Below are 23,079 nucleotides of genomic sequence, written 5' to 3'. Positions count from 1 at the left end.
AACCTTTCAGGGGCCAGTCCTAAATGTTTTTGGGGGAAGAAGGAGGAGGAGGAGGGGATCACTGATAAGTAGTGTACTCTGTATGTTCATGACGTGGAATTAAACGTTGACATAAGGATCCCACAAACTCCCATCCTCTACCCTGGTCTGGGCCTGCTGCATAGAGACAACCACACTTGCAATGTCTGCGTGTTTGCATTCGTGTGTGCGTGTGTGCAAGCGCTCGAGTCTGCGCACTGAGTTTTCTCACAAGTGTCAGTGCCTCACTGTGGTGTGAGTAAGTAGGGTGCTGACCCCATCTATCCTTGGAGAGCATATGGATGCAATCACCCAGAGTGAGTGAGAGAGAGACAATTATAGGAGCCTGAATAGGAAGAAAGAGGGAGGCAAACAGAAACAAAGAAAGAATAGGAGAGCAATAAATTGGCATCTGGCTCTTGCGTTGGAAAGACAGAAAATCTCCCTAATTCCTTGTTCTTCCTTCTCTTTATGGATTTGCCAGTGAAGGGTTTTGGTTAAGTCAAGCTGTGATGGTTTCCTCACCAAGTCTCGTTAAGGAGGCGATGCATGTTTGTGGTCACTTTAATTCTACTCCGGACATGGCCAGTAGCTAATTAGAATGAAAATGGTACACTTCTACCCTTTTCTGTCTTTTTTTAAATTATAGGAAACAATAACTTATTGTTGTAGCGTGCTGTATATTGAGTGTTTATGAGGATCTGCTTTGTCAGTGAGAGCAGTGGGAAGGAATGAGAGAAGAATGCCATGACTGACATGCATTTGTGAAAATGAAAATCATTGCTCCAAATGATCAGCCATAGCTCTGCTCAAAATTTTAATACATCAATTTATGGCAGCCATCATTTCTGATCGGGTCTCTTTCTGGCATGTTGTCACAGAGCCCCACATTCCTCTGGTGAGATTCTGTTCATTTAGTCTGATAAACATCTCAGCACTCTCAGAGTCCATTACTTGCAATTTATGTCTCCCTGCGGCATGTGGACACTGGCAATTCTTATTGAAGTTACCTCACACACTCGCTTGTCTTGGGCTGCAGGCTGCACAGTTTACCAGAAAGAGAAGTTGTTGAACTGACTGCCTAAGTAATCACCAGAGAGATACCTTAATTAGTGTATCAGTGTAAACATACTTTAAGCCAGTTATGCTTTGAGATTATTTTTGCTACATTAGCCAATGCACTCCCTCCTCGCCGACACACACACACACACACACACACACACACACACACACACACACACACACACACACACACACACAGCCTAACAAAGATCTTTGAAAGTGCCACATGTTTAATGCCCGAGTTTCTTTTCCAAATTTGTGATCAATCGACAGCATATGCGCAAAATCTAATCACGTCCCTTTGCAGTTAAAATATGCTTCCTCTCTATTTTTAACCCACATTTCAAATCTGTTTCCGTGTGAACTTGTGTGGTTAGAACAATGAACTACATTAAGTGCTAGGGCCTCTTAAAAAAGTGACTTGTTTTCGGGCTATTTGCATGTCAGAGTCTGAGGAGAGAATCAATGATGCTAATTAGTGTTCCAAAGGCAGACTTTGCTCTGCGCTGATTACTCTGAACTGAGTGCGAAGGGATTAGGGTGGACTTGCCTCACAGACTCAGGAGGCAGAGGAGCTATTAATTAGGGAGCTGTATGCGCACGTGTACGTGTGTGTCTGTTTAAGCGTGCACGCCTGCTTGCACATGTGGTTGTGTGAGACATTACCATTACTTCGCCTGAGCTTTTTCCTTTTGTTTGAAAGAGCAGGCCCGATAAACACTCCGCTGTTCGCAGCTCTGCTCGTGCGTCTCTTCTTCTTCCTGGATGTTGATGCATTGCAAACATTTACCTGCAGAGTCAAGCAGGAGGGTCTCCGAAGCGCCACTCAGGACGGGAGGTGTGTTTATACATGTGATTATCGCTTTGACCTCTCAACCCGGGCCGAGCCATTTGTAACACAAACAAAAGGAGGCACCCTGCAGGTTTTTGCGGCGCTTCATGGTCGCACCTCTCACGAGTAAAGAGGGTAGGTCTAGACTCTCCTCAATGCACCTTCCCACTTTGGAGGTCACATGTTTCCCATTGAGAACAGTTTACTTCCATCGAGACATATTTCCGTAAGCCTTTGATTCAAACCAGAGACGAGCGAGGGTTTCTCTCTTTTCCCCCTCGCGTTCCCTATTCCAAACTATCCATACTGAAGTGATTTCCAATAGCTGGATTTTTTTGAGCTCTTTTTTTCAGTCAGATACCTCTGCAGGCTTCTAAAAAGGTGTACTGGGGGTTATTTTTACTCTTCATTATAACTAATAGTCTCCGAAAGCATAACATGTGGGATGCTGCTGCGGCAACGAGAGGAGGCATGTTCGTATTACAGAGTAGGTTGGGTTTACATATTTATTCCCACTTGCTCAAAACCAGCCCGCTTTTAAAGAGGGGTTGGATTTCATTGGCTGCTCCATCCAGCCATCTGTTTGTCCAATTGAATTTGACAACCCCTAATCATCCCAGAGTCGGACAAATTTGATAATGTTCCTGTGCTCGGATGTGTTGTGATCAGCATTGCACTTCAGAACTATCCCTTTCAGTCTCTCTGGTCATTTCATTTTACTCTCCATTGTTTGATCACGCCGCCGGCGGTGAGCTGTAAAGCTCTGTATTAAAAAGGTTCGGCGTCGGGCAAGGCAGCTATGTCAAAACCTGCATGTGCACCAGGGATTCCTGTTACACCGTTTTCATAACATTTCACACTGATATCATTTTTGTCATCCAAGATTTTCAGTTTTTTAGATGAGATGAGCTGAACTTGATTTAAAAGTAAATAAAGAAACAGCTCTGAGCTTTTAATCTAAAAAATATATCTAATTTGATTTTCATGTCATTTCCCACAGTAATTTGGGTAATAACTGCAATGTTTTGGAGGTTGTAAGTACCTTGCTGTCAGTAGTGGTATTGTGGTAAGGGTACTATTGTCAATGGAGATTTTTTTTACACCTCTCTCTTTCTCCTATTATTCCGACTTATTCTTCATGCATTTAAAAACCCCACATTTGTCTTCGGAGCAAATAGTAGGCGTTTTTCGTATGTCAATAGTTATTCAAATTGCACAGAGCCTGGAAAAACATTCCAGTGTGATGAAAACTGAAGATGGAATTGAGTTTGTGAAATGTATGAGCTTGCAGAATGCAAATGAATCAGTTGATAGAAAAATCTTTGCCTTAGCCAAAATTCTATTTGTTTTTTTCTTCTTTCCTCTTTATTTCTGCTTAGCTTTGCTGGATTTGGCAGAAAGGCAGAGTGGTAAATAAATTGCATGTTGCAACAAATTATCATTTTATCTCCATACCTACAACATGGGATTTTTTATTTTAAAGAAATGGTACCAGATATGTTTTTCTTCAGCTTAATGGCATTACATCGATCCTAAAATATTCCCAGGACTTTAAATTCCCTTTGCAGCAAAACACACAGAATATTTGATCAATCTTACAAACTTCTGTTTTAAAGTCTGTGGAGGAGTAAAACAACCTATTGCACTGCATCACTATGAAGAATCTGCTTTACGTAAAAGTGACTGAACGTCTCGTTGGCCTTGGGTCTGTGGTCCTTGGATTTTCATGAGCAGATAGAGAGTTTTTGATGTGTTGTCGCAGTTGCAGACTGTGATGCACAGACTAGGCTACAGAGAATCAGCCCCCAAAACTCATCAGCAAATTGGAGGTGAATGGAAAACCATAAACTCAGCTTAATTGTTTTTTTTGTTGAAATGAGCAACATATCACCAGTAATCAGTGAGAAAACAGTCACAGCGATTTTATTGCTCAGGCGGTTGTTCAGCTGCACTCATCCAGTTGAAATTTGCAAGTTTTGAGGAGCAAGTGTAAAAAAAAAACAAACACTCTTAAAATTTCCAATCGAAACTATTTCCTTTTTCATAGCAACTTTTTTTGAACAGTCTATTTCCTTTTGCTAAGAAAAACACACAATACGTGAACCACAGATTAGGACTGACGTTATTAACTTTTACTTTTTCAAAGAGAATCCAGCTCTTTTTTTTTTTTTAGTTTTCTCACAGTCTCCTAACAAATTCATGTGCAAAAAAATGAAGCCATTTTTTTATACTACACATTAGACGATCTCCCCACATGCTAATCCCTTTACTAATCATTAAAATATTTTGCTGCTGTAGATTCAGTTGCAAAGTTTCAGAGGAGACCTCAGGTCCCTTTGCTATTCTTCCTTTCAGTAAAAAAGGCTTTAGACAGCAATTTTGGGGGAGGCTTGGTGCATATTACCTCTAATTGAATTACTCCCCCAGTCCCTTCAGGCATCCCCCCTCCATTTAAACACTAGGCAATACCACTTGTGTCACTTCTGAGGCCCTCCCTCAGTGGACGAAGGATGGTTATTCAATAAAGCCTGTATTAAAGACACAGAACTCACACACCCCTAATTGTTTTCACCCTGCTTTAATAAAAGATATTATTAAAGAGGGGAAAAACTTCTGAGTTGGCGACTCCTCTAGCGGCTTTGTTTGCATTTCGCCAAGATGGTGGCGATTATCTCGGAGGGCTCTTTTTAACTGAAAGCCTAGAGACGACATTCCAATTATGGCAAACACACGGGGGGGCAAATGAGCGGGAATAAAATGGGAGTACACTGTGACCATTTACAAAGACCCACATTTATAAAGGCAACAGTGCGTACTCCAGTAGATCACGTGTGAGCACTGTAGGTGTTGCAGACAGTGTATCTTTACAGTCCTGCAGTAGAAAGGCAGATTTTGTGTTGGTGTTCTTGACACAGTGGGGTGCGGCCCTGAGACTTAAGTCACGCTGAGGTGTTACTATAGATCTCCGTGTGTATAGGAATTCAACAGACACAGTTCCTGCTCTTTGAATGGTTATTCTCTATTCTATGTGAACAAGGAATAAATCTAGGATTCATACTTTTTGGGAGTATGAACAAAACCCCCACTCTTCAAGGGCTTTGATGAGTGTGTGCATCAAAGGAAATCATGAATATACAGCAGCAAAGTGACATCCCAACAGACATAAAGTCCACACAGCTCCTTAACCCCGCTGCCAAACCCATCCAGGGTTTCTGTGTGTGTGCGTGTGATGGGGATGGCTCGAGCTTCCAAAGGTTGCGCCATGGCTCACCATCAGGTCGGGATACATCACCCATCAGAGGAGGAAAGTAAGGAAAACAAATAGAGAGAAAGATGAGGAGGGAATCCAAAAAATGTTAGTGGACAAAGTTTTTTTTTCCTGAATGTTTATTTAAACACAGCAGAGAAGAGAAGGGGGTCATTGTAGGATTTAAGGGTGGGAGCAATAAAGTCAAGATGTAGTCAAAGGCCCCCCGCTGATTCAGCTCACTCTACCTCCGTCAGGCCCCCGGAACTGAAACAGGAGGACACTATTTGCCTACATTGGGTAAAAAAAGCTGAGCTGCCACAAGAATAATTTTTGTGTGTAGTTTCTAACAATTACACACTTTAAATATCCCTTCATTACCACCTTTCTGTGGTAATGAAGGGATATTAAAGGGCCTACTTTTGCAGAAAAATCCCGAACTAATCAAGAAGTCTTAGCTATGCTAGCAGCATGACCTTTTTCTCAAAAATCCATGGCATGCATATTGTTGTAGAGTGCATTTTTCTATAATTTTTTTCTTGCTCATGACTCCTTAAGATGTTTGTTAATGCTTCTATGCAGTATTATATTTCACCCTCACTACCCCGTGCCTCAGATTGATAGGTGGAAGCAACTGCATCCATAATCACTCCTATTAATCAAATGCTAGACTGCTGAGATTTTTTTTTTCGCTTCATTTGTGTACTACCATGTTTCCTATTCCATTCAGCATACATTTAGCTCCCTCTGCGCCAGCCATGTGTTCACTCCTTTCGCCTTGTGCTCGTCTCATGTTTTGATCTGGGCTGAATGCATTATTTATTAGATGTTAAGGGCTCCATTGCGAACTTTAAGTGGCAGTGTGTTGTATTTGCTTAATTTACGGGGTTAGGGGAGATCAAAGCTGGAAATATGACAGATGAAAGGGAGGGGCAGACGCAAAGATTTGGCTTGTCTGATTTAATTGCTTGCTCGCAAGAAGAAATCTCATCAACTGAGATTTTGAAGAGTTCATGCTTGGTGTCAAACTCTGGTTGAATATTTAAAATTGTCTTCAAACCTGTTTTTTTTTTCAGGCACATTTAGCATAATTTACTGAATATTGTTGTCTTATGCGAGGTTATTTATTCTTCATGTACCACTGCTATTGCTTCTTTAACCTCCTAAGACCCGAGCTCTTTCATGGCATGCATTTTTAATTTTTCTTTGCTATTTGGGTTGATTGGGACCTAAAGAATGTAAAAACAAAGAATTACAAGATTTTTTTTTTTTTTTACCTAATTTTTGTTTTTGAGAAAAATGAGATCCACATATGAGGACATTTGTATCAAATTTTGATAGAACAGTGGCAGTATAATGTCCTCGTATGTGGATATCAGGCCCTTGTAGAGAAAAATTAAGTATTTTGGTCTAGACGTCCCAAAATGTGATGTCCACATATGTGGACACCAGGTCCTAGGAGGTTAAGGAGTTAAAAGGTTATAAAGTGAAAAATGTTTCCACTCTTATCAGAGTGATACTTGGCAAATTTTTTTTAAAAAATCATCAAGTCATGTACGGCAACTCCTGAGTTTCTTTCCTCACTTCATCAGTTTCATCTTCAAATCAAGCTGCTTGCAAGTGTTGCATGCATGTAGCTTTCAGTATCAAATGACCACTCGACAGTGGCAGGAACCATGACCTCATTACAGGGAAAGAAAAACTCAGTAGCAGGAGAAAAGTTTTCCGTAGACTTTCTTTAGATGTACTTGTCTGCATGGCGCCTGCAAAGCTAGCTGGCTAGCTAGCCACCCCTCTTCCTTCTCTCCACTGATCATTAGCAGTCATACTCCTTTTCTTTGAAGTCTGTGAGGTCTGCTGTGTCTGTCATAGCCATGCAAATCCAGGGGACAACCCCAGCCACCTGTTCTCAGAAACATCTGTCCACGGACCGAGGCTTTACTCAGGCACTGTTCAGCTGCCTCACTCTGATCCTCAAAGGCCTGGAGGATTGGAAAGAGGCTATTTTTAGTGGCCCGCTTAAAATTCTGCTGCAGACTTTATGCTCTCTAATGAACATACATTTCAGTGTGAATGTGAGCTTAAAACACAAATTTGCTACTTGTTGTGAATCTGTACCAAGTGGAAATCCAATTTAAACCCCCCAAACATGTTTGTCGATCCAAACGTATTCCGAAGACCTTACTGAAAATAATATATGATAATTTTACATCCACAGTTCTGCATTTTATATGCAGTATGGCTCTTAGTAATTTACTTCAAAGGCCGACTCCCTATCATTTGAGGGAAAAATGTACACAAAAAACAGTGGAGAATTCTTTGTTTAGAGAGAATAGTTGATGTTTCACTTCAGTCAGAGTAGCCACTCTGTTCAAATATGATGTATTGCTTTTAATGAAGTCCTTCATCGCCAAGCTCTAAGACTCCCCCAGCCCCATCCTTGCCCTCAGTAGTGTAAAAATCCTGGGGGTTTTCTTTAGTTAGTAGACAACCAAATCAGAGCACTTGTGTCTGCACAGGCAGCTACAGAATGGTGACCACATTCATTTAACTTGTGCTTTTAACCTGTAATCATTTTCTTTAACAATCAGTACGAAACTGAAAAATGTGCATTATCTAGCTTCCTCAGGAAAAGACTTTAATTTTCACTTGACTTCAACAAACCAAGACACCTGACATCTGTGATTAACACCTACCCAGTGTTCAGGAAACAGGGCAGGGTGATGTAATGCCCATCCATTCATAGTTACACAGTGGGTTTGCCTGTTTCTACCAAGGGACAGATTGATCTCCTCGTATCGTTCTTTTGTGACAGCTATACTGTGGCAGGTGACCCACAGCGTATATTCCAAGGTACAAAAAGCTTAGCGATTGCCTTTGTGGCCAACAGATTATATCACTCTCGTTCTGGGAAGAAACATGAGCCATGATCTGGATCACAATTCTCTTCACAGGTTTAATTAAACGTTTAACACAATCTAGTTGTTAAGTGCACTGATGTGATTTCAAAAGGCCCGACTCACATATCTCTGTGCTGAGTTCACCCTGATTTATTTTGAATCTTTGACAAGAAAAACATGATTCATGCCTCTGCAAACTTTGTACTTTTTAGCACTACTTTGTCCACAGTCCTGCCTACTGCTTTTTTTTTTTGCTGTTGTTCAACTGCGACACAAAAATTATGCCTTTGCTTAGGAAGAAATTTTGGAAGGAGCTCTCATTTATTTAAAACACGTTTTTAAATAAAACTGCTTCATGTGCCAATATGCCAGGCTTACTAAGGCTGCACATACGAATATTAGCTATATCATTAGCTAATATTAGCTAGGAGGATGAACGAGGTAGCTAAATGGCACAGAGTGGTCTGGCCAATCTGCAGGTACATCTGGCTAGCTAGAAGCAACTACAATATTAAATAAAAGTCAATGTAGGAATATTGTGGGATTGTGGGGCTGCTGGTGATTGTCCATCTTAACTACATGTTACCAATAAAACAAGCAAAACGATTAATGCTTATTTATGCATCACTCTTTAGTTGAACATGCACTTAAACTGAAAACACAATCCTCTCTCTTTTTTTTGTCTGCATTTGGAACAGACTATACATTGTGAAAGCAGGTACTGCAACGCCAACATCAGGAATACATTATTGAACAAAGGCTTGTGGGGGAGGATACACACATCTCGCAGATAATCCATTCATTTTCCGTGCAGTGAATTTTAATTGTGCCAGCCATTTGGCAGAATTAACAACGCACGCCCTACATTGCTAATGCCTCGGCAACAACAGGTCATCGGGAATCTATCGGCAGCCTGTGTGGAGAAATGCTGTTGGCAAGAACGACGTCTGCGCTGTCACTGTACATTATGAAACATCAAAAGTAAAGTGAAACAAGGCAAAATGGATGTAAAGCAACTCTAGATTCTGAAAAAGAGAATCAGTTGATTGTTTTATATTCTGAAACACTGCTGGTGCTCAGTTACAGTAGGAAGCTGTATGCATTGTCTTAGAAAAAGTAAGCAGCTGTGTAGCTTCCCCTTCTTCAGGGAGGTGGAGATCACTGGAGAGTGTAATAGTAGACGTGCACGAGGGGGAGACCTGCTGATCCAGGTGTTGATTGCTGCCTGGCACCGAGACAGCTGAAGGGAAAGAGAATATGTGCTTAAATGCACATAAAGATATTGTACAGATACATGCATGGCCTGCAGGAAAACACACACACACACACACACACACAAGGGGTGCTGTGCCATATTGTTTCCACCGGATGCACGCAGCATTATCCTGCCAACCATTCATTTGGAAATCCATGAGACAGAAATTCCTGTTGGGCTGCTGTGCCAGGGTTTATAGTTCAACACTACAACTGTCTTCTGTTTGAGCCATGACGATGGGCTGAATCAAAGCTCAGGCAACACCCATTTGAAGTTAGACTGACATCTTGGGAGCAGCAGATTGCTCCGTTGTGATCCAATTACAACAACGTGCCTCGGGCCCATTGTACTCTTTTTTTCATAGCTTAAATCTGTGAGGAGAAACTGTTTTACCCAGAGTTAGCTGTGCCTCCTGAACCATGTGCAAAAAATAAGACTATGACTCTAACTGCAACCAGCTTGTTACAGTTGTTATTTTTAAAAGGTCTAGTTATTTCACAGAGTACATTTCCTTCACAGTTTTTGGGAATATGGAATTTAATTTCTGGGAATTATTAAATTTTTGTTGCCGAATTATCAAATAATGTAATTTCCCTTATATTTATTTACTTTACCAAATAATCATGTTTTTGAAGCTGTGTTCCTCATTTTAAAAAACATATAATAAAAGTCACCATTCATTTAACAGCCTCATGCACAAACGCTATCGTAGTCCACATCGACAGAACAACAATAAAGGAAAAGTGAGAAAACAGGACTGCAACCAATCATTGTGTCCACAGTTATTTCTGATGTTTATTTTCTTCCATAAACAGCTGCTCGGTTTATAAAATGATTCTGTATAAGACTGTGACAGGCATTTAATTGATGACCACAATAATAATGTAATAACCGGTTACACCACATTTCATAATGAACTCGCAGTACACTTTTTGATGTGTATATTTCAAGCTCCACAAAAAAACTCTGGGCCAAAACTGAGTAAGTTTTCTCCTGACCTTCACAGTCCAAAAGCTTAAATTACTCAGTTATGTGATGTTCTGGTCCAGTTAGCAGGCTGTAATTTAATGCAGTGCAATCTCCTCATATGTATGCCCACAAATGCATTGTTCTCTTTACCTACCTTTTCACTTTCAATTAGAGCTGGGCTGCATAATGACTTTTTAAGGCCTATATTTTCAGAATGTAAATACAGAGATATGTTAAATATGATAATATTGCTTGCGTCACGTAGCCAGCTTCTTATGTAACGCCAAGCCAGTTTTTAATATTTTTCCCCTAAAACTTTCCTTGCAATCTAGGCTCAGCTCTCCATGTGTGACTACACACAAACCCAGCACCGCTGGCTCACACGTTCTTCTGCAACATGGAGGGAGACCCGCTGGATACAGTTTTTTTTGTAGATGCTTCACATTTTGAAAGATCAGATGAGCAAAAAAAAAAAAAAAAAAAGAAAGTAAAAACATCTGTAGAATAAAAGCCATAAACAGCTTCCATCCAAAAAGAGAAGTACTTTAGATCTTTTCAACTATTTACAACAGCACCATAAACTGCAGAGTATTAAACCCAACTGCAAAGCCTTCACAGTCTGAAGTTTTCTGCTGCAAAACAAAGCACAGCCTAACAAAAGCGTCATTCACACATGCTGTGACTTATAACAAGAAAAATTCCTCCACTACATCACTAAAGCTACAGATATTATAATCGAGTGACATAACCCACTCTTCAATCCAGTTAATGTACGGCGCCTTTCATGTTTGATCTCTAAACAAACGTTAAGCTCATCACAGTTTTCCTTACTGTGAATAAATTCAGTCGGATTTTACGTGGCCTCCATATCTCCTGCCAACCAGGTCTTCAGATCTCTGTGAGGTGACTGAAAAGTACAGGGGTGCTTTCCAATCGGGAGGCCCGTGGCAAGGTCTTTTGTTCACCCAGCAGTGTAATTGCAAAAAACCAAGTTTTTTGTTTGTTTTTTCTTGGGCTTTTTTTTCTTCTCAAATCCTTACACCATTCAGCTGGTATGCTTTTTGCAAAGCCATCGCTAGTGTGTATGGCTGCTGGTAACAGTTAAAGAAAAATCAGAATTCTCCCAATCAATCCCTCAAGAAAGGACAACAGTGATTTGTCTGCAGCCATTTTGCCTGTCAGAGATGTTTAACTTCCTCGTACGTAATGGCTCTTATGCTCTGGGTAAACAGCCATTACTAGCCTGTTTATTTGGAAGGAGGGGCTCACTGTGGATCTGACCCGGTTTTCAAATGACAACCCATACCGGAGAGATGAAGGGGTGGGTGAGAGAGAGAGGGGGGCGAAAAGAAAGTAGAGAGGAAGACCCAATTTATTTTGAGTAATTGGCTCCACTTGAGCAAACACCCTTTCCTCGCCCCGTGGCTGTCTCAATCCAAGGCTGTACCAGCAGCAAAAAAATCCCTTCCTATGTTCAGCTACACACAGTAGTTATAAAAAGAACAATGAATGTTGATGACTGATAGTGTTTTACAAAATGACAAATTTACAGTAGCAAAAATTCCAGATACGAATGTTAAAGGAGTAAATGTGGATTATTAGAAGTATTTTTTCACATAGATTTTTACAAATAATTTCCCCCTTATGTGCCTAATGACTTTACTCCGTATAACACACTGATAAGCTGATATCTGATATCCTTGGACTGTCAAGCATGATTGCTTATTTAAACATGCTGCTTCACGACTTGGACTTGGACACAATGTAGCTGCACGTTCACCTTTGTTTCCACTGCAGTTAAAGCAAGGAAACGCCAACTGTAACGGTACACCGCTTCTCTTTCACAAAAGCAAACAAATGAAGAAATCAATCAAAATCCGATAAGCACTTTCAGCACTGAAGTGGAAAAACACACTGTTGTTGAGGCGGTCAGCTTGTCAGATGACATGATAACTTGCAGGGAAGGTCCGGTTCTTTCACCGAGCCATGTACACCTTTCAACGTCAAAGCGTCCTGCGACTCCACCATCAGGACTGTCCTGTACAGGAAAGAGGAAGCCCCCTGAAACAATATACCTCGCCTATTGATAAGTGAGACAATTCTGGGCCTCTTGATAATTTGCACAGGGCCAAACTGGTGGAGGCCATTGCCTCGGGATATCTGTGGGCATGTGGAGTGACATGGGGGTGAGTAGAGGTTATGCTGGATGCCCTGAAGCGGTGTCACTGCAGGGTCACTCTGGTAATTTTGGAGATGTGAGTCTCCTCAAATGTGTTGGGATGTGAGGCTTTTTTAATGTTTGAATCTTTAATATTGGTAACCCATGCTGGCTCACATACCTCATGGCTCTGTCATTCCATTGCAGTTGCAATTAATGAAAAAGGAAGTATTTTTCTGTGGCTCCATAAAAGAGTTCATAGGGTCAAGTGGCCATCCCCAAGGCATATTTAACTGCCTAAACTCAAATGAAGACAAACACTCAGCCCTAATTGCTGCCTGGAAACACTCATAAGGTGTTAAAGCATGTCCTGTGGCTGATCACGAGCCAGTTACTCACTGGACTGTGTTCTTGTATTTATACATGTAAGACCAGTTAAAACTTGCACATCCTCTCGGGTTTTACTAGCAGTCAGTTTGACTGGACGCTACTGAGACAAGTGCAAAGCGCATGCACACACACTCACAAGGAGATGCTTAAATATACCACAAGGAGGTGCACATACAAGGAAAACTTCTGTAGTCTTTTCTGTAGAGGTCTTCTGTGTAACTCGGAAATCCTTATTATACAGCTTTAAAAACATTATTAGGGCAATTATAGGGTGAAGTCCATTGGACCTGCAAATGTTTTAGGTGGTGTGTGAATGATCTTTTTTCCTGTGGCATTGCAGGGAGATTCTTGTGGAATAACAAGAGAATTATGACATCCCACTCCCTGTCTTTTAATATCAAATGTAGCATCTTTTTTTTTTACTGCTGTTAACAGTCGAGACAGACATGATAATCCTACGATGTAACTCTTCTTTGTCCTTCTTGACTTTTATCCCCAGCCTCACAGAAAGTTATTCACTGCTCCACAAAGCCCCATAAAGATTGGTCAAACCAGATGTCTTCAACAGCTCAGAATCCCAGGCTGCTATAAATCATGACTGCCTCCACTTTGTCCTTATTGTCAATCAAAGCCACATCCTAAGTGGCGACTCATGACAGCATGAATGTTTCCACACTTTATACCACCCTGTACTTCAATTTTACAGGTTTTATTCTATTCCCTTTTTGTGTTACTATAAAGTTGATGGGCCCACTGCAACATTAGTAATAGCTCTTTGAAAAAAAAAAATGACGCTTCACTTGCACTGACAGCACATGAATGGGCAGAAACTATTATTCTTGGACACGAAGCTGACTGTCACATTTTTTTCCTCCCCCAGTTAAAAGTGGGCTTTGTAAACAGACGTAGAAAGGTTTGACAGTTTCTACAGGGACTACAGCCCATCAGAGGTCTTATTAAAACAGGTAAAAATATCAGCATAAGGATTTTGCCCCACTTTTCCACAGGCATAAGAAGAAAAGGAATGCAAGGTTGGAGATGGATTTGAAGCCCACGCACTAAATGGTGTGGTCTAGCCTGTTTATAGCTGTTGGATCCTTTCCACCACATCATTTCTTTATTTCCATGGTTCAGCTTTGTCTGCGCACTGTCACATTTGAGTGTTTACATGAACCGTTGTGGTCAACCATATTCACTTGTGCACACACACTGCACCTCCTCGGGTTTTTTTTATCCTAACAAGGACCTTGCAGTTTTTTTTTTAAGTGAAATGGAAAGTTAAGTTCCTAAGAAAGAAAAAAAAAAGAAATCACAGGCAGCAGAATTTTGAATTTTGCTGGTCTACCGGTCAGAAACCAAACATGTCTGAAGTTTGGGGCTGCTAGCTTGTAAAAATCTTTGTTCTGGTAATATCACTTCAGGGTGTTAAAGTTGACACGGGTTCACTGCCAAAACGTTGACACCCTTGTCTCTTTGTTCAGCAGCCTCTTTGGTGTAACCAGAGCCAGCACTGGTGATGTCACCCCGTAGACATAATGCAAAGAAAAGGGCTATCGCCAAAAGGAAAGTGGAAAGTGTCCCCCAAAATGTACTTTGAGTGCTGACTTTGAGCATGAGAGCGCTGTCAAAGCACCAGTGCATTTAATATCTCTCTCTGTATATAGTAACCATTGTCCTTAATGTAAATATGTAAGAAAAATTGTGTATGTTTCTGTTCTGTGTCCTGTGTCCTGTTTGTTTGTATATGTGTCTTTTTGGCTGCTGTTACAACCAAATTTCCCCTTGTGGGACAATTAAAGGATTATTCTATTCTATTCTAATATTTACCGCATTTGTTCTGTCTACAAATCTCTCTATTGATTCTGCAGATATTTGCGTTCTTTACAACAGCTGGAGAAAACTATCAACTCTCTTCATAAATTGCGGCATCTCTCTCTCTCACTCTCTCACTCTCTCAAATGTCGCACACCAACTTTGATAATGACATGTTTCAACAATGAACATTGTGTGCACTGTCTCACACACACAAACTCTCAGTTCAACCAAGTCCACAAACAAAAATATAATAATCTACAATAGCATTTTCTTTTACAATGCATGTTGTTTAGTGGGACTTCTGGCATTCCTTGCCTTGAACAATCCTCTTCAAATATGGCTTGTATTCCGTTGTTGCCACTCGAAGCAATTCTTTCACATGAGTGTCAGTCAGAACAGATCGATGCTTTGATTTCACATGTTTTAGGGTAGAAAACACAGACTCGCAGACGTATGTTGACCCAAACATTGACAGTATCTTAAGCGCAGCCCGTTTGACATTGGGGTATTTTTCCATTGGCACACTTTTCCAGAACTCAATGGTCCCTTGCCTTAAAGCAGGTTTCAATTGGTCCTCTTCACAAAGATCGATCATCTCCAACTCAGTCGCAGCTTCATCTGTGACTAGCGGGACTTTCAAACAGCTGGTCTCTGCTTTAAATAGGTCGACAAGGAACGTAATCTGTGGCCTTTTCAATTGTAGATCATGGAACCGGGTCACAAAGCTTTCGTGCAAATTTTCAATCAGCGCTGCATATCTGGCTCTTTGCTTACTCAGGGCAGCGCTGGCGACTTGCCCGCTGGCTTTTAGCAGAGTGGGAAAATGCGTTATATCTCCCTTTTGAATATGTGTCTTGAACAGCTTCAGTTTGTTGACAAACGCAAACACACTTTGCACCAGGTCAGGCAGCATTTTTAACTTACCCTGCAGGGTCAGGTTCAGTCTGTCCAAGTGACACAGCATGTCGACCAAAAAGACCAGATCCATAATCCACTTGAGGTCCGAGAGCCTGGGATAGTCCTTGTCCTTCTCTTCCATAAACAGTTTCACGGCATCCAAAAGCTCAAAGAAGCGAGAGAGTACCTGGCCTTTTGACAGCCACCTCACAGTGCAGTGCAGTGGCAGGTCACCTGGAAGCCCTTGGTCCAGCTAAGCGATGAGATTCTTGAATTGCCTGTGGTTAAGCGCATGTGTGCGGATATAGTTGCCGATTTCCATCACAGGATTCATGACGTTATCTAAATTCGATGATTTTGTCACGGTCTGGCTGGCAGACCGTGGGGATGTGGGGGAAGGAGGACCCAGAACGCAGACTCTGCGATGCAAACAGTGCTCTTTATTTACAGTGAAAAGCTGTAAACACAATAACTCCGTTGCTCCCTCGAACCCCGTGTACGTGCTTCCCTCCGACGTCTGTGCCCGTGCTCGTGCTCCCCGCTGTTGTGTTTCCGCACTCCCTGTGCGTGCTGCCTTTCTGGACCACTCTTCCTCCTGCAGGGAAACCATAGAAGCAGCCGTCAACACTAACCCTCAGCGGGCATATACGAACAGCACAGACATATGCTGACACACTGAATTGGTACAATAACTCAATGATCCCGCGCCGGTGGGAGCTCCAACACTCTCCTAAGTAGCTCCCCCGACGAGCCTGATCACCAACAGGTGTGGAAGGAACTTCAGGTGTGGCCAGTCCTCCCGCAGGGCCACACCCATCAGGCCTGCAGGTGGCTGTGCTCCATCCTCCAGCCACACCCGCAGACATACACACGTGCACAACCACACCCTGTCTATACATGCGAGTGGGACACAGACTAACACAGCATTGTGGAGAAAAACACACACATCACCAAATAATAATAATACTAATAACAACAACAACAACAGTCAAGACTGCTCACGGACCCCCGAGTCCTCCAGAGCCGGGTCCGTGACAGATTTAGACACGAGTTGCTCCATGTGGATGATGCAGTGGAAATTCCAAAAGTCTGGAATAGTTTGGTCAGCTTTGCACAGCCCCACAAGCCCGTTCACAGATCCCATCAGGGCTGGTGCTCCATCTGTGGCTATTGCAGTTAATTTCGTTATGGGCATCATGGTTTCTTTCACATCTATGCCACGGGTTCTGTCTTTTAATGGCACAATATCCAGGAGTTCTTCTTTGATCACACAATCGTTTGACGCAGATCCTAAAATATTGCCAACTGAGGCTTGTCTTGTATATCACAACTCTCATCCAATGCGACACTAAAATACTCACATGCTTGAAGGTCAGAGTGCAACTGTGATTCAATAGCCGTGTTAATGTCCGATATTCTGTGTTCAACAGTGTGGCGGGACAGTTAGACGTCTGATACCATGTGTTTTAATGTGTCGTTTTCAGGAGACAAGATTGCAACGAACTCCCCTTCATTGTATGGCTTTTTAGCCCGTGCAATGTTCCAAGCCAGCTGATAGGATGCGAGCGTTATGGTCTCTGACCGCTTCGTAAACTTTTGGAAAAACTGTGACTGCTTTCTGCCTGACTTTTCAAAGTGGCCAACTTGTGCTTGCGAAGTTCAGTCCCTTTTGGAAATTCCTGGTCGATGTTAGCATGGAGTGAGCTGAAGTGGTGCTGAAGATTTGAAGCTTTGAAATGCGCTAATGACGTCTGACATATAAGGCAGAATGGCTTTCCATTGCGTTCAACAAAAAAATATAAACTCTCCCACTCTGTTAAAAACGTCCTGTGTTCATCTTCATATTTTCTTTTTGCTGTGCATTTTTTTCCTGCCATTTTAAGGGCGAACTTGCTCCTACTGGGAAACTTTGCGGTATTTTCATCTCACACACATGCCCATTTGATGAAAATACCGTATTGAACTCAAGCGAAGCGAACGTGCACATTTTAAAACAACAACACAAAAAAAACCCAAAACACAAACACAAACTTTGATATGAACGTAAGAGCCGCATGAAACCAGGCAAAGAGCCGCATGCGGCTCGAGAGCCACGGGTTGGCCACCCCTGCTCTTGGCAAACATCAATATAACCATAGTATGTTAAAAATGTACTTTCTGATTTATCTGTGTAACTTTAAAAACTGTTATTACAAGTGAAAATTTGAAGAACTATACAGCACAAACTGTGACTGGATTAGGCTGAGACAAAAATAAAGCGACTTGGAAAGCAGATGCACTCTATTAATGGCTGTACTGATAATATCTCAGCAGCCATTTGGCCATTTGGATTAGAAGCAGCTACATAATGCCAGTGCTTATTACGTTCTCTGACAGTGGAAGTGGGAATCTCATACTCCTGTTAAGCCTTAGTCATTACTGCTCAGTATGGGAAGGTTTCTAATGTTATGTTTAGCAACCTTCATTTGTATTTACTTACTTGAATATCCACTAATCTCCCACCACATTTAACACTCTAATATAGTGTGGGTATCCTGCCAAGACAGCTATGACTCTTTGAGGCACAGACCCCTCGGAGGTGTTCTGTTCTGCTTGGTATTGGGATGTTAGCAGGACAACACTGGATTCTGTGGGTTGTGTGATAAGGTCTTTGTGGATCTGAATTTTTCTGGCACATCCTGAAGTTACTTGATTGAACTGAGATTTGGGGAGTTTAAAGACCAGATCAACACACAAGGCTCTGCTGTGTTCCTGTTAGTCAATCATGAGATGTTTTCTAAGTGTTTTTTTTTTTAAAAATATATATATAAGAACCCCATTAGCTTCCACGATAGTGGTCTTCCTGGGAACCAAGCCTGCAAGTATAATAATAAAATCTAATCTAATCTAATAAAACCTTACACAATCAAATAGATGCAAAAATGTCCACATAATCTGGCTCTTACAGCCACAGTAAGGTTTTACAATTGTAAAAATATAAGCATGTAAATATCAATAAGTTTGAGGCGCAATACACAAGAATCAAAAACAGGTCACAACATCACCCTCTTACAATATTTACAATAATTAAAAACTGTGTAAATGGGCTTTTAAATGCGTGTGTTTAAAAAAAAAAAAAACTAGGAATAGTAGCTAGTTCTCTAATTGCATAAGGCAGCTTATTCCACTTCGAAGATGATCTGAGTGTTGTGGAGCAACTTGAGCAGCCGAGCGAGGCCACTGCTTTGCGTGGTGTTTTTTTTCCCTGCAACAATGTTAAAGTTGGTTGTAGGCGTCAAAGTAACGTCACTATGAAGAGCCAAACCCAGCAGCACACATCTGCTTGCTAATATTTAAAAGAAATGAAAACATCAGTATACTTATATGATTATGTTTACTGTTTAATTTACACTGACATCATTCACACAAATGCCACAAAGGAAAAAAAGAGGACATTTTCCTTTTCTGGATCCCTGCCCAGGATTTAAATATCACAGTGCTTCTTCTTTAATCTTAAATTTACTCTGAAACCTGAAGACCTGTCTAATCCAAAGATCTGTATCACCAAACTTCCCCTTTCTTCACCGAGCCGACAGCTTCCTATTCATACTCAGTGCTAACTTTCCTTATGACAGCTTCACCAGTCATAGTTGCTTAGTCATGTATTTATGTGAGAGGATCTATGGGCACTAAGATTCCTGTGTGGCCTCCAGGGCCTGATCCTGGTCAGGTCGCCTTTCCTCTCATCACTCTTGGCTTGTCTTCAAGACTCTTTCAGAAGCTGCTTCTCAATAATTCCTGACAGTGGATCAAAGTGGGATACACCAAACCTTCTCCTGCCTCACAGGGTCTAGTACACTTCCTCTTTTAAAGGCCCACCACCAGCGTCACCCAGAAGTGATCTAATCAGGCTATGGCCTGATTAGATCACTTCTGGGTGACGCTGCGCCAGAGGTAGAAGTGTCAGCGCCTGCACGTTCATACGTCAGTTACGGTAGTTAGTTGAAACCTGTAACACAACACTGCTGGAACACACTTGAGGGACAATGTGATTCTCTCTTTAAAGAAGAAAACAGAAGTTTGTGCTTGTGGAGGCCACAGCAAGGGACGAGTGGTAAAAATATATACTGAACTTCTACAGGTATACAGAGAAATAAGCATTAAGATTCAAGTAGGGGAAGGGACCATCAAAGAACGCTTCCTGGATGTCAGATGGGGTGAAAGGAAAGAGTGAAGAGGAGGAAGATAGCTGTAAGGAGTTTCTGAAAAAAAAATCCCTCGTTCCAAACAGCAAACGCATGACCTGAAAAAAGGGAGTCTTACCTTTCAAGGATGAAAGGGTGGCAGCACTTAAAGTCAACTCAGTTGAGGTAGTCTTGCACTGCCTCGAGTCTAAGAAATGAGTCAGCATGATGTTTGCAGGAAAATTCAAAGAAGGATGGTGGCCTGCTTCCAGTCATATGTTTTAATTAAAAAAGCTAGGTGAGCATGCTGCAGGTCTTGCTACAGCCACGTGTTTCTGCACAGTTAGGCGCAGGGTGTTGCAGGAGCACGTCTTTGAGTGAGCCTGAGTTTTTCTCTCTGCTGTCTCGGCCTGCACTTTTCTGCCTCTCTCAACACATTGGTGCTTTACCCACCCCCAAATAAACTGCATCCGTCTGAAGCGCTCGCTGAGAACAAAGGGAGAAAAGTGTACAAACAATATCGGCTTTAATTTTTCATTTCAGACGCGGTAATCTGCGAGAGAGTGACGGCTTCCTGGAATGTGCCTTTCTGTTTTGATATCACCCAATGAAACGGTAATGATATGCTCCCTCCATCTGGATCCAGTTGTCAGTCTGCGCCAGAGGTAGAAGTGTCAGATGTTATTATTATTTTCTGTGTCTGATGTTTAGGTCTGGTCATAGATGAAGGAAGGTCACTTGGCATACCTCGCGTGCTCTTCTGTAATTATGGAGTCACTTGTTAAAGGTCATGTAACGTGGCATCACAGGGCAACTCATCCTCGTGCTGCACGAAAAAAAAAAAAAAAAGCTATTAGAGGACCACGGACCAAAAACTGACCACAAAAAAAGCACAAGTGTTGCATTTGAACACGTTTCCCCCAAATGCCAAGAATGGTAGTTTGTCGTTTGGATGTCTACAGTCTGTATATAGTCGTTTCAATACATTTAGTCCTTAAGGTAAGGATTTTTACTTTCAGAAAAGGCTGATTTTATTTTCCTATTTTAAAAATATTGTAAAAAATATGCATGCCTCCTGACAGAGCATCATGCAAACACGACTGATAAAACACTGATGACCTTGTTTTGCATTGGTGCTGATGAAGCTTGGAAAATTATATTTTGGTTGTCAATCTTTTTTTTCTTTTTTTTTCAGAGTTCATCTTCCCAGGAGAAGAAACACACAGCAGGGGAGGCATATAGTGACAAGGCTGTCTGCCAGCCTACTAACTCCATGATTGTTTCCAGACAAGTGTAGTTGCCCCCTGGACAGCACGTCTCTCAGTTCTAGAGTAATGGCCAATTACCAGGAGGCAGTTTGTTGAAAGGATGCAGCCAGGAATTACATATGGCTTCAAACAGCCCTCAGATCCAAACATGTGCTCTCAAACAAACTACCTTCGTAGATGAAATACATTTGAAGGAAGCCAAACTGCTTTTTGAGCATCAAGTGACAGTTGAGAAATGCCCGAGTTATGAGTGAAATGAGAACTGGGATACTTTGCGTTTTATTTTAACACTAACCAGATAGAGTTTTCTAGGTTGGAACGGAGAGATGCTTGATGACATGTGCCGTGTTATTATTTCCATGCATTCAGCTTTTGTCCTTGTGTAGTCTGGGGTGTTGGAATTTGCTAGTTAAATGTGGCATTTGAATGTGGAACAGTGTGGTTACACACATCAAGGAAAGGATGCATTACTATTCATTCATCCATTACCCAGAGATGGGTTTTTTGTGTGTGTGTGTGTGTGTGTTTTGACTTTTGTCATGTGGAAGTTGACGTGTAACTTGCACCTGAAGTCCTTTTAAAAAAGGCTCAAAATAAGCAAAAATAAATAAATAAATCATTTTGAGGACACCTACAGGGATTCAAAACAGCTTCGTCTGCTGATGTGTCAATACTGAAAGCCCAACATATCACCCAATACAGAACTGCTGCTTATACAACTGTCCATTGTCAGGGAGAAGAAAAAAGATATACGAAGCAGCAAAATTCTCCCTCATCCATTTACTCTGGTTAAGTGGTCGCAGCCAGCACACCAAGTGTTTGCCAGATGTTTTATGCAACCTTTCATTTTTTACCAATTTTTTGGAAACATTAAAAAAGTTCCCATGAAAACTATGGGTAAAAGGCACTCTGCCCAGGCAGTGCTTCTCACACACCTTAAACATGTAATGAAAGAGAATACAAACAATTGTTAAAAATACATTATGGTGTTATTTCAAGATGAAACTCAAACAGATTTGTTTTTATACTTTGTTGCACAGATTCAACAAGGTGCTGGAAACATTCCTCAGAGATTTTGGGTCATACTGACATGATAGCGTCACGCAGCTGCTGCACATTTATCCGCTGTACATCCATGATGTGAATCTCCTGTGACTGTGGAGGTGATGTAAGTAAAGTGAACGTATTATTGTGTTCAAGAAACAGATTTTGGCTTTGTGACATGGCGGACTGTGCCATGTCACAAAACGGTACTCATCATTTGAACAATGCTTAGTTGCTAAAACGTGCCAAGAAAACATCCCTCAATTAGACCACCGCGCTAAACCTTTGCTAAAAAAGACGATCTTTTACATTGTTTGGAAACAGAACCTGAGATTCCTGAGATGTTTTTTCTAGTCTTCTATTATTCAGTTTTGATGAGTAGTGTTACCTGTAGCCTTAGTTTCCTGTTTTTAGCTGATAGGCACTCAGTATGGTCTTCTGCTGCTATAGCACAATGCTCTTCTGTATTCTTTGGCAGTAATGAGAGCTGTATTTAAGCTACTATTGCCTACCTATCTGTTAGAAGCTGTCTGGCCATTTTCCTTTGATCTCTGGCATCATTGAGGCATTTTCGCCCAGAGAACTGCCGCTCACTGGATATTTTCTCTTTTTTGGACCATTCCCTGTAAACCCTGGAGATCAGCAGTTTCTGAAATGTTCAGATGAGCCCCTCTGGCACCAGCAGCCACGCCATGTATAAAGTTGCTTAATTTACCCTTCTTCTCAATTCTGATGCTGAGCTTTGAACTTCAGCAGGTGGTCTTGATGATGTTTACATGTCTAAATGCATTTTTTTGCTGCCATGTGATTGGCTGATTGCATATTTGCGCTAACAAGCAACTGAACAGGTGTACATGATAAATTAGTCAGTGAGTGTATAATTTAGTAATTATTTGTAACAGCTGTGAGATTAAATAAAAAAAATAAAATATGAAACTGCACACATTTATAGTAAAGTCATAGTAAAATCAGTAGAAATAATGTTAACAAATTAAAAAAGCGTCTACATCAAGAGTCACGTTCTGCAATACTTTGGTTTTTCTAATATAAATATATTGTAA

The 23,079-nt window shown here is 41.3% G+C and overlaps 1 long non-coding RNA gene across 2 annotated transcripts in view; it reads left to right on the top strand.

Annotated features, from left to right (window-relative positions):
* Positions 1-21,972, top strand: part of LOC309689630 — a 50,890-nt gene extending 28,918 nt beyond the window's left edge. The window contains exons 2-4 of one of the 2 annotated variants that reach the window (XR_014271474.1): positions 20,250-20,321; positions 20,418-20,705; positions 20,902-21,972. This is a non-coding gene — a long non-coding RNA (uncharacterized lncRNA). The remainder of the gene's footprint in view (positions 1-20,249; positions 20,322-20,417; positions 20,706-20,901) is intronic. The other variant, XR_014271473.1, reaches the window with a different exon arrangement.
* The last annotated feature ends 1,107 nt before the right edge of the window (positions 21,973-23,079 follow it).

The sequence above is a fragment of the Aulonocara stuartgranti genome, assembly GCF_965226115.1.
Source record: "Aulonocara stuartgranti genome assembly, chromosome: 15".
In the NCBI taxonomy this organism is placed as follows: domain Eukaryota; kingdom Metazoa; phylum Chordata; class Actinopteri; order Cichliformes; family Cichlidae; genus Aulonocara; species Aulonocara stuartgranti.
The sequence above is the reverse complement of the archived record's forward strand: the minus strand, read 5'-3'. Positions and strand labels throughout refer to the sequence as shown.